This window comes from Arachis stenosperma, chromosome 10, assembly GCF_014773155.1.
Source record: "Arachis stenosperma cultivar V10309 chromosome 10, arast.V10309.gnm1.PFL2, whole genome shotgun sequence".
NCBI lineage: Eukaryota > Viridiplantae > Streptophyta > Magnoliopsida > Fabales > Fabaceae > Arachis > Arachis stenosperma.
In genome coordinates, this window is record NC_080386.1 from 110,657,581 (window position 1) to 110,670,534 (window position 12,954).

General features: G+C 35.2%; 1 non-coding gene across 1 annotated transcript; it reads left to right on the forward strand.

Annotated features, from left to right (window-relative positions):
• The first annotated feature begins 4,659 nt into the window (after positions 1-4,659).
• Positions 4,660-4,766, forward strand: LOC130959158 (small nucleolar RNA R71). The gene has a single exon (XR_009078253.1). It is a non-coding gene; the product is annotated as a small nucleolar RNA R71 (small nucleolar RNA).
• The last annotated feature ends 8,188 nt before the right edge of the window (positions 4,767-12,954 follow it).

Below are 12,954 nucleotides of genomic sequence, written 5' to 3' on the forward strand. Positions count from 1 at the left end.
AATGGAGGATCTTATTTCATTCATGAAACTGAAAGTGGCCTTTGACAGATCAGAGACTATATTGGCTAAATTAGAAGTGTTTTGTTCAGAATTCTCTGTCTGTTGCTAAGAAGATGATGGATATGGCTTACTATTGCTCAGCCTATTGCGTCCACCATTGTTAAAACCTTGTTGAGGTTTTTGTTGATCCTTCCATGAGAAATTTGGATGATTTCTCCATGATGAGTTATAGGTGTTTCCATAAGGTTCACCCATGTAATTAACCTCTGCCATGGCAGGGTTCTCAGGATCATAAGCTTCTTCAGAAGCTGCCTCTCTAGTACTGTTGGATGCATGTTGCCATCCATTCAGATTTTGAGAGATCATGTTGACCTGTTGAGTCAACACTTTGTTCTGAGCCAATATGGCATTCAGAGCATCAATTTCAAGAACTCCTTTCTTCTGAGGTATCCCATTATTCACAGGATTCCTCTCAGAAGTGTACATGAATTGGTTGTTTGCAACCATGTCAATGAGTTCTTGAGCCTCTTCAGGCGTTTTCTTCAGGTGAATAGATCCACCTGCAGAATGGTCCAATGACATTTTCGAAAATTCAGAGAGACCATAATAGAATATATCTAATATGGTCCATTCTGAAAACATGTCAGATGGACATCTTTTGGTCAGCTGCTTGTATCTTTCCCAAGCTTCATAGAGGGATTCACCATCTTTTTGTTTGAAGGTTTGAACATCCACTCTCAGCTTGCTCAGCTTTTGAGGAGGAAAGAATTTATCCAAGAAGGCTGTGACCAGCTTATCCCAGGAGTCCAGGCTATCCTTAGGTTGTGAATCCAACCATATTCTAGCTCTGTCTCTTACAGCAAAAGGGAAAAGCATGAGTCTGTAGACTTCAGGATCAACTCCATTCGTCTTTATAGTCTCACAGATCTGCAAGAACTCAGTTAAAAACTGATAAGGATCTTCAGATAGAAGTCCATAAAACTTGCAGTTTTGTTGCATTAAAGCAACTAGCTGAGGTTTCAGCTCAAAATTATTGGCTCCAATGGCAGGAATGGAGATGCTTCTTGCATCAAACTTGGACGTTAGCTTTGTGAAGTCACCAAGCATTCTCCTTGCATTATTATTATTTTCGGCTGCCATCTCCTTCTCTTGTTCGAAAATTTCTGAAAGGTTGTTTCTGGATTGTTGTAACTTAGCTTCTCTTAATTTTCTCTTCAGAGTCCTTTCAGGTTCTGGATCAATTTCAACAAGAGTGCCTTTTTCCCTGTTCCTGCTCATATGAAAGAGAAGAAAACAAGAAAAGAAAGAGGAATCCTCTATGTCACAGTATAGAGATTCCTTTATGTTAATAGAAAAAGAAAGGGGGGAAAGAGTGAAGAAGAATGGTTCGGATTTTTAGATGAAGAGAGGTGAAGAGAAGTGTTAGTAAATAATTAATAAAATAGAAGAAGAAAAGAGAGGGAAAATTTTCGAAAATAATTTTGAAAAAGGGGTTAGTAATTTTCAAAAATTAGATATAAAATGTAATTAAAATTAAAACATGAAACAATTAGTTAATTAAAAAGAATTTTTGAAAAAGGGGTGAGATATTTTCGAAAATTAGAGAGGGAAAAGTAGTTAGGTGGTTTTGGAAAAGATAAGAAACAAACAAAAAGTTAGTTAGTTGATTGAAAAAGATTTGAAATCAAAATTGAAAAAGATAAGAAGATAATAAGTTAAATAAGATATTTTGAAATCAAATTTTGAAAAAGATAAAATTTTTGAAAAAGATCAAATAAAAGATAAAAAGATTTAATTCAAAAATTTTGAAATTATTTACTTCACTAACAAGAAACTACAAGATAAGATTCTAGAACTTTAAAGATTGAACCTTTCTTAACAAGAAAGTAACAAACTTCAAATTTTTGAACCAATCACATTAATTATTAGTGAATTTTTTAAAATATGATGTAAAGATAAGGAAAAGATTTTGAAAAACAATTTTTAAAATTTTTGAAAATAAGAAGAAAAAAAAATGAAAAAGATATGATTTTTGAAAAAGATTTTGAAAAGATAAGATTTTTAAAATTGAAATTTTGACTTGACTTGTAAGAAACAACTAATTTTGAAAATTTTTGACCAAGTCAACCCAAAATTTCGAAAATTTGGAGGGAAATAAGGAAAAGATATTTTTTTATTTTTGAATTTTTAATGATGAGAGAGAAAAACAACAAAAATACTTAATGCATGAAATTTTTAGATCAAAACAATGAATGCATGCAAGAATGCTATGAATGTCAAGATGAACACCAAGAACACTTTGAAGATCATGATGAACATCAAGAACATAATTTTAAAAAATTTTTGATGCAAAGAAAACATGCAAGACACCAAACTTAGAAATCTTTAATGCATGGACTCTAACAAACGAAAAATGCCTATGAAAAACAACATAAGACACAAAACAAGAAATCATCAAGATCAAACAAGAGGACTTATCAAGAACAACTTGAAGATCATGAAGAACACTATGAATGCATGGATTTTTTCGAAAAATGCAAGGAAAGATTTTTAAAGCATGCAATTGACACCAAACTTAAAAATTGACTCAAGACTCAAACAAGAAACAAAAAATATTTTTGGTATGATTTTCTAATTTTTTTGGATTTTTATTAATTTTTTTCGAAAATAAAGTTTGAAAAAAACGAAAAATAAAAGAAAAATTTTGAAAAAGATTTTTGAAAAGAAAATTACCTAATCTGAGCAACAAGATGAACCGTCAGTTGTCCATACTCGAACAATTCCCGGCAACGGCGCCAAAAACTTGGTGGACGAAATTGTGATCCATATTCTTTTGTATTTGTATGAAATCATTACTATGGCACCAGTTGAATTCACAACTCCGTTCAACTAACCGGCAAGTGTACTGGGTCGTCCAAGTAATAAACCTTACGCGAGTAAGGGTCGATCCCACAGAGATTGTTGGTATGAAGCAAGCTATGGTTACCTTTTAAATCTCAGTTAGGCAGATTAAATTGGTTTATGGATTTTCGAATAATTAATAATAAAAAGAAAATAAAAGGGATAGAAATACTTATGTAAATCAATAGTGGGAATTTCAGATAGGCGTATGGAGATGTTGTGCTCCTCTTGAATCTCTACTTTCTCATTGCTTCCATCCAATCCTTCTTACTCCTTTCCATGGCAAGCTGTATGTAGGGCATCACCATCATCAATGGCTACTTTCAATCCTCTCGGGAAAATGGTCCTATGCGCTGTCACTGCACGGCTAATCGTCTGGAGGCATCACCCTTGGTTGATAGCTACATCCCATCCTCTCAGTGAAAATGGTCCAAATGCTCTGTCACAGCACGGCTAATCATCTGTCGGTTCTCAATCAGGTTGGAGTAGAATCCATTGATTCTTTTGCGTCTGTCACTAACGCCCAGCCTTCAGGAGTTTGAAGCTCGTCACAGTCATTCAATACCGGAATCCTACTCGGAATACCACAGACAAGGTTAGACTTTCCGGATTCCCAGGATCCTACTCGGAATACCACAGACAAGGTTAGACTTTCCGGATCCTCATGAATGCCGCCATCTATCTAGCTTATACCACGAAGATTCTGTTGGGGAATCTAAGAGATATGCGCCCGGCCTAAAGTAGAACGGAAGTGGTTGTCAATCACGCGCGTTCATAGGTGAGAATGATGATGAGTGTCACGGATCATCACATTCATCAAAGTGTTGTGCAACGTATATCTTGGAATAAGAATAAGAGAGAATTGAATAAAAAGTAATAGTAATTGTATTGAAACTTGAGGTACAGCAGAGCTCCACACCCTTAATCTATGGTGTGCAGAAACTCCACTGTTGAAAATACATAAGTGAAAGGTTCAGGCATGGCCGAATGGCCAGCCCCCTGAGTGTGATCAATAGTCTCCTAAGATGAAGAATAAAACAAAACTGAGACCAAAGATGTCTAATACAATAGTAACTTATCCTATTTATACTAGACTAGCTACTAGGGTTTACATGAGTAAGTAATTGATGCATAAATCCACTTTCGGGGCCAACTTGGTGTATGTTTGGGATGAGCTTGATCTATCCACGAGCTGAGGCTTCTCTTGGAGTTGAACTCCAAGTTATGACGTGTTTTGGGCGTTCAACTCCGGATCATGACGTTTTTCTGGCGTTTAACTCCAGACAGCAGCATGTACTTGGCGTTCAACGCCAAGTTACGTCATCAATTTCCGAATAAAGTATAGACTATTATATATTGCTGGAAAGCCCTGGATGTCTACTTTCCAACGCCGTTGAGAGCGCGCCAATTGGAGTTCTGTATCTCCAGAAAATTCATTTTGAGTGCAGGGAGGTCAGATTCCAACAGCATCAGCAGTCCTTTTGTCAGCCTTTTTCAGAGTTTTGCTCAAGTCCCTCAATTTCAGCCAGAAATTACCTGAAATCACAGAAAAACACACAAACTCATAGTAAAGTCCAGAAATGTGAATTTAACATAAAAACTAATGAAAACATCCCTAAAAGTAGCTTGAACTTACTAAAAACTACCTAAAAACAATGCCAAAAAGCGTATAAATTATCCGCTCATCAGGAATCTAATAAAATTCTGGAAGTGGGAGTGAGTCCATCATAAAAAATTTGGAGTTGCACCTAATTAGTAAACATATCTTGGGGACAATTTCTCAACAATTTTTTGTACCTTTTTCAAGCTTCATAGAGAGATCCTCCATCTTTCTAAGTGAAAGTTTAGATATCATGTCTCATCTTTGTCAACCTCTGTGGTGAAAAAAAAATTAGTTAAGAACTTATTGATCAAATCATCCTATGTTGCAATGCTATCCTTTGGTTGAGTTTCAAGCCATTGCTTGACTCGATCAGAAAATGGGAACAACATCAAGCAATATGCTTCAACAGAGACACCATTGGATTTGACTGTGTCACATATTTGTAGAAAGTTGGAGATGAATAAATTAGAATCTTCTTAAGGGCTCCCACTAAATTGAAAATTTTGTTGCACCAAAGTGATGAGTTGAAGCTTCAACTCAAAATTGTTTGGCTCCACAATGGGCCTCACTATACTACTCCCACAACTATTACTTGTGAGGGTAACAAAGTCTCCAAAAGTCCTCCTTGCATTGGTATTGTTGTTTGTCATGCTTTCTTGCTCAAACTCCTCTTGAATTTTCTCCTCTTGAATTTTTTATTACTTCTTCAATTTCTGGATCAAACAAGAAAGGTTACTTGTCTTTGTTTCCCTGCATGCAAAAGTAAAGAAAAACAAAAAGAACAAATGGAACTCCCAATGTCACGGTGAAGAAAATTTCACTAACTAGCAAAAGAAAATAAAAAGGTATCATTTAGAAAATCAATTAATGTGGTAGTTGTCAATCTCTATTAATCCCTGGGAACGGCGTCAAAAACTTGATGCGGAATTTTATAACTCCACAAATCGATAAGTGCACCGAATCATATCAAGTAATATCACGATGAATGAGTTATCATTCCCACGAGTATTAATGGATTAAGCAACAATAATTAATTGACTATTCTAATTAGACAAATCAAGAAACAGAGGAATGAATGGGGAATTAAAGCAAACGTGTAAACAAAGGACAATAAAAGTAGCAAACAATGAATGTGAAGACAATGATAGTGAGAATGTTAAGATTTCAAAAATGCTCACTCTTTAGGAAAACAATCCTTGTGTTCATTTATTTGAGGAATGCACAAATCAATCACGACAAATCATAAATAATCAAATTCTAATTCCTTGGCAATTCAATTTCTCTTCAACCTAATTAATCACTAATTCCTTAGTCAATTATTTAAGAAAAGAGGTTAAGCACAAAATCGATTTAATTGCAAATAAGATTCAAGAATAGTCCTTAGGTTGAATTTTTTATATCGCTTATCCAAGTTGGTCCTAAACAATTGAAACTTACAAAGTGTCGCATATTCTTTGAAATAATTTTCTTAGTTAAATAAAAAAGTAGTGAGAAAGAGTTTTCAAACTAATTCCAATATTACTTTTTCCAAAACAATATTTAAAATCCAAAATAGACTTAGAATATTTTTCAACAATTCTAAATCTTTAGTGATTAAGAACGAAAACTCAATCATGAAATAGATCAAAGCATAAACCTCAAATAAAGTAAAACACTTAGATTAACAATATATAAAAAGATGAATAGAGCTCCTAACCTTAACAGAGGAGATTAGTTGCTTATGATGGAATAGAAAACCTAAAATTCAAAACGGCTACTGGAAGAGAGAAGCCACGGAGTATCTCTCTCCCTTTAAATACTAACCCCAAACCTAATTAATTTAGAATTCAAACCAAATCAAATTAAAACAATCAAATCTAACTAATTAATGATCATTCAATAATTATCAATCAATGCTCCAAATCATAGGCTTTGTGCTTAAGCTTTAATCAATAATTCAATTGCTTCGAAGGATTAGAGATTAGTGAGAGATTTGACAAGAGATCACCAGTCTCTGGGAGTAGTCCAAGACCACATGTAAAGTGCACGGAAGGCATGTAAAGTGCAAGTCCATCAAGGAAGAATTGGAGACCTCTGTTTGCACATGTAAAGTGCACATGATCATATGTAAAGCACACAAGTCTATATGTAAGGCGCATGGAGGGCATGTAAGGCGCACAGGGATGCATGTAAGGTGCATAAAGGCCATGTGAGGCACATGGACTGAGAGTAGCCCCTGGAGGTGAGAATTAGCCATACGTAAAGTGCGGTATGTAAAGTGCATGGGTGTGTATGTAAGGCGCATAGGAAGAGTGCAACCTCTGGAGGTGAGAAAGAACCAGATGTAAGGCGCACCAAGCTATATGTAAAGCGCAAGGATTGATAGTGTCCACTGAGAGTGTGCTTGGGTACTTGGGAGCTCTCCGTAGTGAACAGAAACTTATCTGTTTAACTCAGAAACTCCTCTGTTTAGCTTATCCTATTCTTGTCTTGCTTGATTCTATTGCTTGATTCTATTGCTTTCTCCTCTTCTTTCTTGTTCTTTGCTTGATTTCTTTCAAGATCTCCTGTAACAAAAGAAATTTACACACTCAAAGTAATATGCACTAAACGATGATTTGATTGCTTAAAATTAACAAGAATTATTAGTTTATGGATTGAAATTAAGAAGGAAAAACTACTAAAAATGCAGATACATCACCTGTCCTACAAGAACATATCGTAAAACCCGACCTCGCTGAATGAAAGCAATAAGCAAGATCGACTCGGATAAATGCTTGAGCCCGACCTATAAGAGCTCAGCCTCAAGCAGAAACACTGTTTATACCCTGACTCAAAACTCAAAGCCAGACCCAAAAAATAGATGAAGCCCAATGTCTACAAAGCCTGCATGTCTGACCTCTGAGCAGAATCTTATCTGTCCCTACAAATGAGCTCATATATTTAAATACGAGATCATAACAATCCAACAAACACTAGATAAAGGAAGAAGAAGATAACCACCTACAAAAGAAGAGGGAGAGTTACATAAGGTGACTACTAGGTCAGCTCTCCTACTATAAATATTCCATCTATCTTAGGTATCTCTCAACTCTAACCTACATAAAAATCTGTCTAAAACTCTTGCTAACTTAAGTATCGGAGGTATCATCCCATCATCCCAAAGAAGTCGACAGTGGCACCACCTCATCAAAAGCATCGGATGCAACCCTAAAAGAGTTTGGACCTTATGTTTAGACCTAAATTTGTCCATATTTCTTGAAATATGTTGTGACATGGATAGATAAGGATGATGGATGCCCATTTATGAGAAGCACATTTTCCCTATACTGAAGGAAATAAATTCTTAAAATGAAGAAGTTTGAAACATAAACTTTATGTGCCTATAAATACATGTACTAAGGCAAAGGGAAGATACACAGCAATAATAAAATCCTCTCTCTTCCTTTATATTACTAAAAACATCTTTCTCTCTCTTTATTCTCTATGAATAGTTTCTCTCTCTTTCTTTTGTTACTAATTATAAATATATGAATAATTTCTATTAAGCTAATTATATTAATATTAGAGTCTTCTATTTACACATCTTATATTTAGTATACCTTTAATTTATTTTACAATACGTTATCAGCACGAAACTCTAAAAAAATTTTAGGAAGACTTCAGGTAACAAATTTTTATTATGCGAATCTCTTTCATCTTGAATATAATGCTTTTGATATATCTGAAAATAATTATTTATCATGGATACTAGATGTTAAAATCCATCTTGATTCAATGAATCTTAGAGATACCATTAAGGTTGAAAATAATACATCCCAGAAGGATATAGCCAAAGCCATAATTTTCTTTCGTCGTTATCTTGACGTATGATTGAAAAATGAATATCCCACATTAAAAGATCCTGCAGATCTGTGGAAAGACCTTGAATAAAGGTACAATCATCAAAAGAGGTGATACCTCCTCAAGCCCGATATGTTAGAGAAAACTTTATCGACCTTCCATGCCTCGAATATGCTCCTGCAGTAGCAATCGAGACAAAGGATTTAAAAATTTTGTTTGAGCTAATTTCTTGCTTTCTTGTTGCTGAACGCAACAATGAGTTACTCTTCAGAAATCATGAAGCGAACCCAGCTGGCGCCGCCCCATTTCCTGAAGCAAATGTGGCAAATTATAACCCCAGAAGAGGTAAATGGCAAGATTTTGATAACAAGAAAAGTTATGGAAGGAAAAGAAATTATGTTCATAAGAAAGGATCTCACCAGAAGTGGGATAAAGAAAGAAACAATGGGCAAAGTAAATCAATTGAGGATAAATGCTTCCGTTGTAGTGGAAAGGGCCATTGGTCACGTACTTGTCGTACCCCAAGGCACATAGTTGATCTTTATCAAGTATCCTTGAAAAAAGATGACAAAGGAAAGGAAACAAATTTTGTTTCAAATTATGAAAATTTCACCATTCATTATGATGTATCTAATTTCTTTGAGGATCCTGAAGGAAATATTGGCTATTTGATCAATGATGGAATAGTTTGATATATGTATGTGTTTGTTAAGTATTCATGTGAATAATTTTACTGTGCATGTACTTCTACTCATTTTATTATTATTATTATCATTTGTTTTTGAAGAAAAATGGCAAGGACATATTCTGAAGATATCTGCCTTGCAGATAGTGCAAGTTCACACACTATTTTTAAAAGTAATATATATTTTACCCATTTTATGCCAAAAGATGAATATGTTAATACTATTATTGGCTCGGGCAATGTGATAGAAGGCTCCGGAAGAGCTATAATTTTGTTTCCTAGAGGAACAAAATTTATAATAAATAATGCACTATTATCTACCAAGTCCCTAAGGAACTTGTTGAGTTTCAAAGATATTCGCCAAAATGGATATCATGTTGAGACAATGAATGAGGAAAATCATGAGTATTTATGTATCACAACTCATGATTCAAATAAGAAGGTTATATTAGAAAAGTTACACTCAATTTCATCTGGATTGTATTATACCAAGATTAGTGCAATTGAATCACATGCCATTATAAACCAGAAGTTTACTAGCCAAAATGAATTCATAACTTGGCATGATAGATTGGGTCATCTGGGAACAACCATGATAAGGAGAGTTATTGAAAACTCTCATGGACATTCACTAAAGAACCAGAAGATTCTTAAATCTAGTGAATTTTGTTGTGCTGCATGTTCTCAAGGAGAGTTAATTTTAAGGCCATCACCAGTAAAGATTGGATTTGAGTCCCCTGAATTGCTAGAAAGGATTCAAGGTGATATATATGGACCTATTCATCCACCATGTGGATCTTTTAGATATTTTATGGTCCTAATAGATGCATCTTCGAGATGGTCACATGTGTGCTTATTATCTTCTCGCAACCTGGCGTTTGCGAGATTACTGGCTCAAATTATTCGATTAAAAGCACAATTTTCAGAAAATCCAATCAAAGCAATTCGTCTTGATCTGGTGAATTTACTTTCCAAGCTTTTGATGCTTATTGTATGGCTAATGGAATAAGTGTTGAACATCCAGTAGCTTATGTTCACACACAAAATGAGTTAGCATAATCACTTATTAAATGCCTCTAATTAATTGCTAGACCCTTACTTATGAGAACAAATCTCCCAACCTCGGTTTAGGGGCATGCTATTTTACATGCCACGGCACTTATTCGTTTGAGGCCAATGAGTTATCATCAGTTCTCTCCTATGTAATTAGCTTTTGGCCAGCAGCCAAATGTTTCCCATTTAAGAATATTTAGGTGTGCGATATATGTTCCCATTGCACCACCTAATCGCACCAAAATGGAACCGCAAAGAAAATTGGGATATATGTTGGATATGGTTCTCCCTCTATAGTGAGGTATCTTGAGATATAAACTGGAGATGTATTTAAAGCCCGGTTTGCGGATTGTCATTTTGATGAATCAAAATTTCCAACATTAGGGAGAGAGAATAAGCTTCCTGAAAAGGAACTTAATTGGAATGTATCATCGTTGATGCATTTAGATCCTCGATCAGGGCAATGTGAACTAGAAGTTTAAAAGATTATACATTTGCAAAGAATAGCAAATGAATTGCCTGATGCATTTTCCAATACAAAGAGGATAACCAAATATTATATACCAGCGGATAATGCCCCAATTCGAATTGATGTCCCAGTAGGACAAGTAGCCACTGAAGCAAATTCACGCCAGAAGCGTGGCAGGCTTGTCGGTTCCAAAGACAAAAATCCTCGAAAAAGAAAAGAGGTAAATATGATTCCTGTTGAAAAAGACATAGTAGAGACACCTGCAGTTGTCCAAAATTCTGATATAATGTTAACGCCAGAAGTCGTTCAGGTACCTGAAAATTCTGAAAATGACGAGATCTCGATAAATTATGTCTTTACAGGAGAGAAATGGGACCGAAATAAGACAATTATCAATGAAATATTTGCATATAATGTGGCATTAAATATCATGCATGAAAGTAAGGATCTTGAGCCAAGATCAGTCGAAGAATGTCGACAAAGGAATGATTGGACAAAATAGAAAGAAGCCATGAAGGCTGAATTAGACTCACTTGCAAAACGTGAAGTCTTCGGACCTGTAGTCCGTACACCAGAAGATGTAAAACCTGTTGGATACAGGTGGGTATTTATGAGAAAATGAAATGAGAAAAATGAAGCTGTGCGCTACAAAGCCCAACTTGTGGCACAAGATTTTTCACAAAGGCCCGGTATAGATTATGAAGAAACGTATTCTCCTGTAGTGGATGTGATAACATTGCGTTATTTGGTCAGTTTATCTGCATATCATAAACTGCATATGCATTTAATGGATGTGGTAACAGCCTATTTATACGGCTCATTAGATCGAGATATATATATGAAAGTCCTTGAAGGACTAAAGATATCTAAACCATCTAATGAATATTCGCAAGGGTTATACTCAGTCAAATTGCAAAGATCTTTATATGGTCTAAAGCAATTTGGACGAATGTGGTATAATCGTCTTACTGAATATTTGGCCAAAAACGGATTCAAGAATGATGATATATGTCCGTGTGTTTTCATAAAAAAAAACTGCATCTGGATTCATTATAATTGCTGTGTATGTTGATGATTTAAATATCATTGGGACTCCTGAAGAGATTCCAACAATTATAAAAACTCTAAAAGAAGAGTTTGAGATGAAAGATCTTGGAAGGACTAAATTTTGTCTCGGCCTGCAGATCGAGCATATAAAAAATGGGATCTTTATTCATCAAACAACATACACAAAGAAGATTTTGAAAAGATTTTATATGGATAAGTCACATCCATTAAGTACCCCAATGATCGTAAGATCTTTGGATGTGGAAAAGGATCAATTTCGTCCTAAAGAAGAGAATGAAGATATCCTTGGTCCTGAAGTACCATATCTTAGTGCAATTGGAGCGCTAATGTATCTTGCTAATAATACGCAACCTGACATATCATTCGTGGTGAATTTACTAGCAATATATAATTCCTTTCCAACCAGAAGACATTGGAGTGGAATCAAACAAATTTTTTGATATCTTCATGGAACGGTTGATATGGAATTGTTTTATCCCTATGGATCCAAGTCACAATTAGTTGGTTATGCAGATGCTGGATACTTGTCTGATCCACATAAAGGGAGATCTCAAACAGGATACCTGTTCACATATGGTGGAACGGCTATATCTTGGAGGTCCACGAAACAGACGATTGTTGCAACATCTTCTAATCATGCCAAAATACTAGCGATTCATGAAGCAAGTCGCAAGTGTTTTTAGCTCAGGAGTTTGATCCAATATATTCTGTCATCATGTGGACTGATTGATCATAAGATAGCTCCAACTGTCCTGTTTGAAGATAATACAGCATGCATTGCTCAACTTAAAGGTGGATACATCAAAGGCGATAGAACAAAGTATATTTCTCCCAAATTCTTCTTCACTCATAATCTTCAAAATCAAGGGACAATTGATGTCCAACAGATCCGTTCAAGTGACAATCTGGCAGATTTATTAACAAAGTCACTCTCAAAATTCTCCTTTGAAAGATTGGTACATGAGATTGGGATGCGCCGATTTCAAGACATCAAATGATGTCGACAAGAGGGGGAGACTGTACTCTTTTTCCCTTGGTCAGGTTTTTTTTCCCATTAGGTTTTTCTTGACAAGGTTTTTAATGAGGCAGTCCCCATCACGAAAGGATATTGTACTCTTTTTCCTTCACTAAGGTTTTTTCCTACTGGGTTTTTCTTTAGTAAGGTTTTAACAAGGTAATAATCCTAAATGGTCATCCAAGGGGGAGTGTTGTGACATGGATAGATAAAGATGATGGATGCCCATTTATGAGAAGCACATTTTCTCTATGCTGAAGGAAATAAATTCTTAGAATGAAGAAGTTTGAAACGTAAACTTTATGTGCCTATAAATACATGTATTAAGGCAAAGGGAA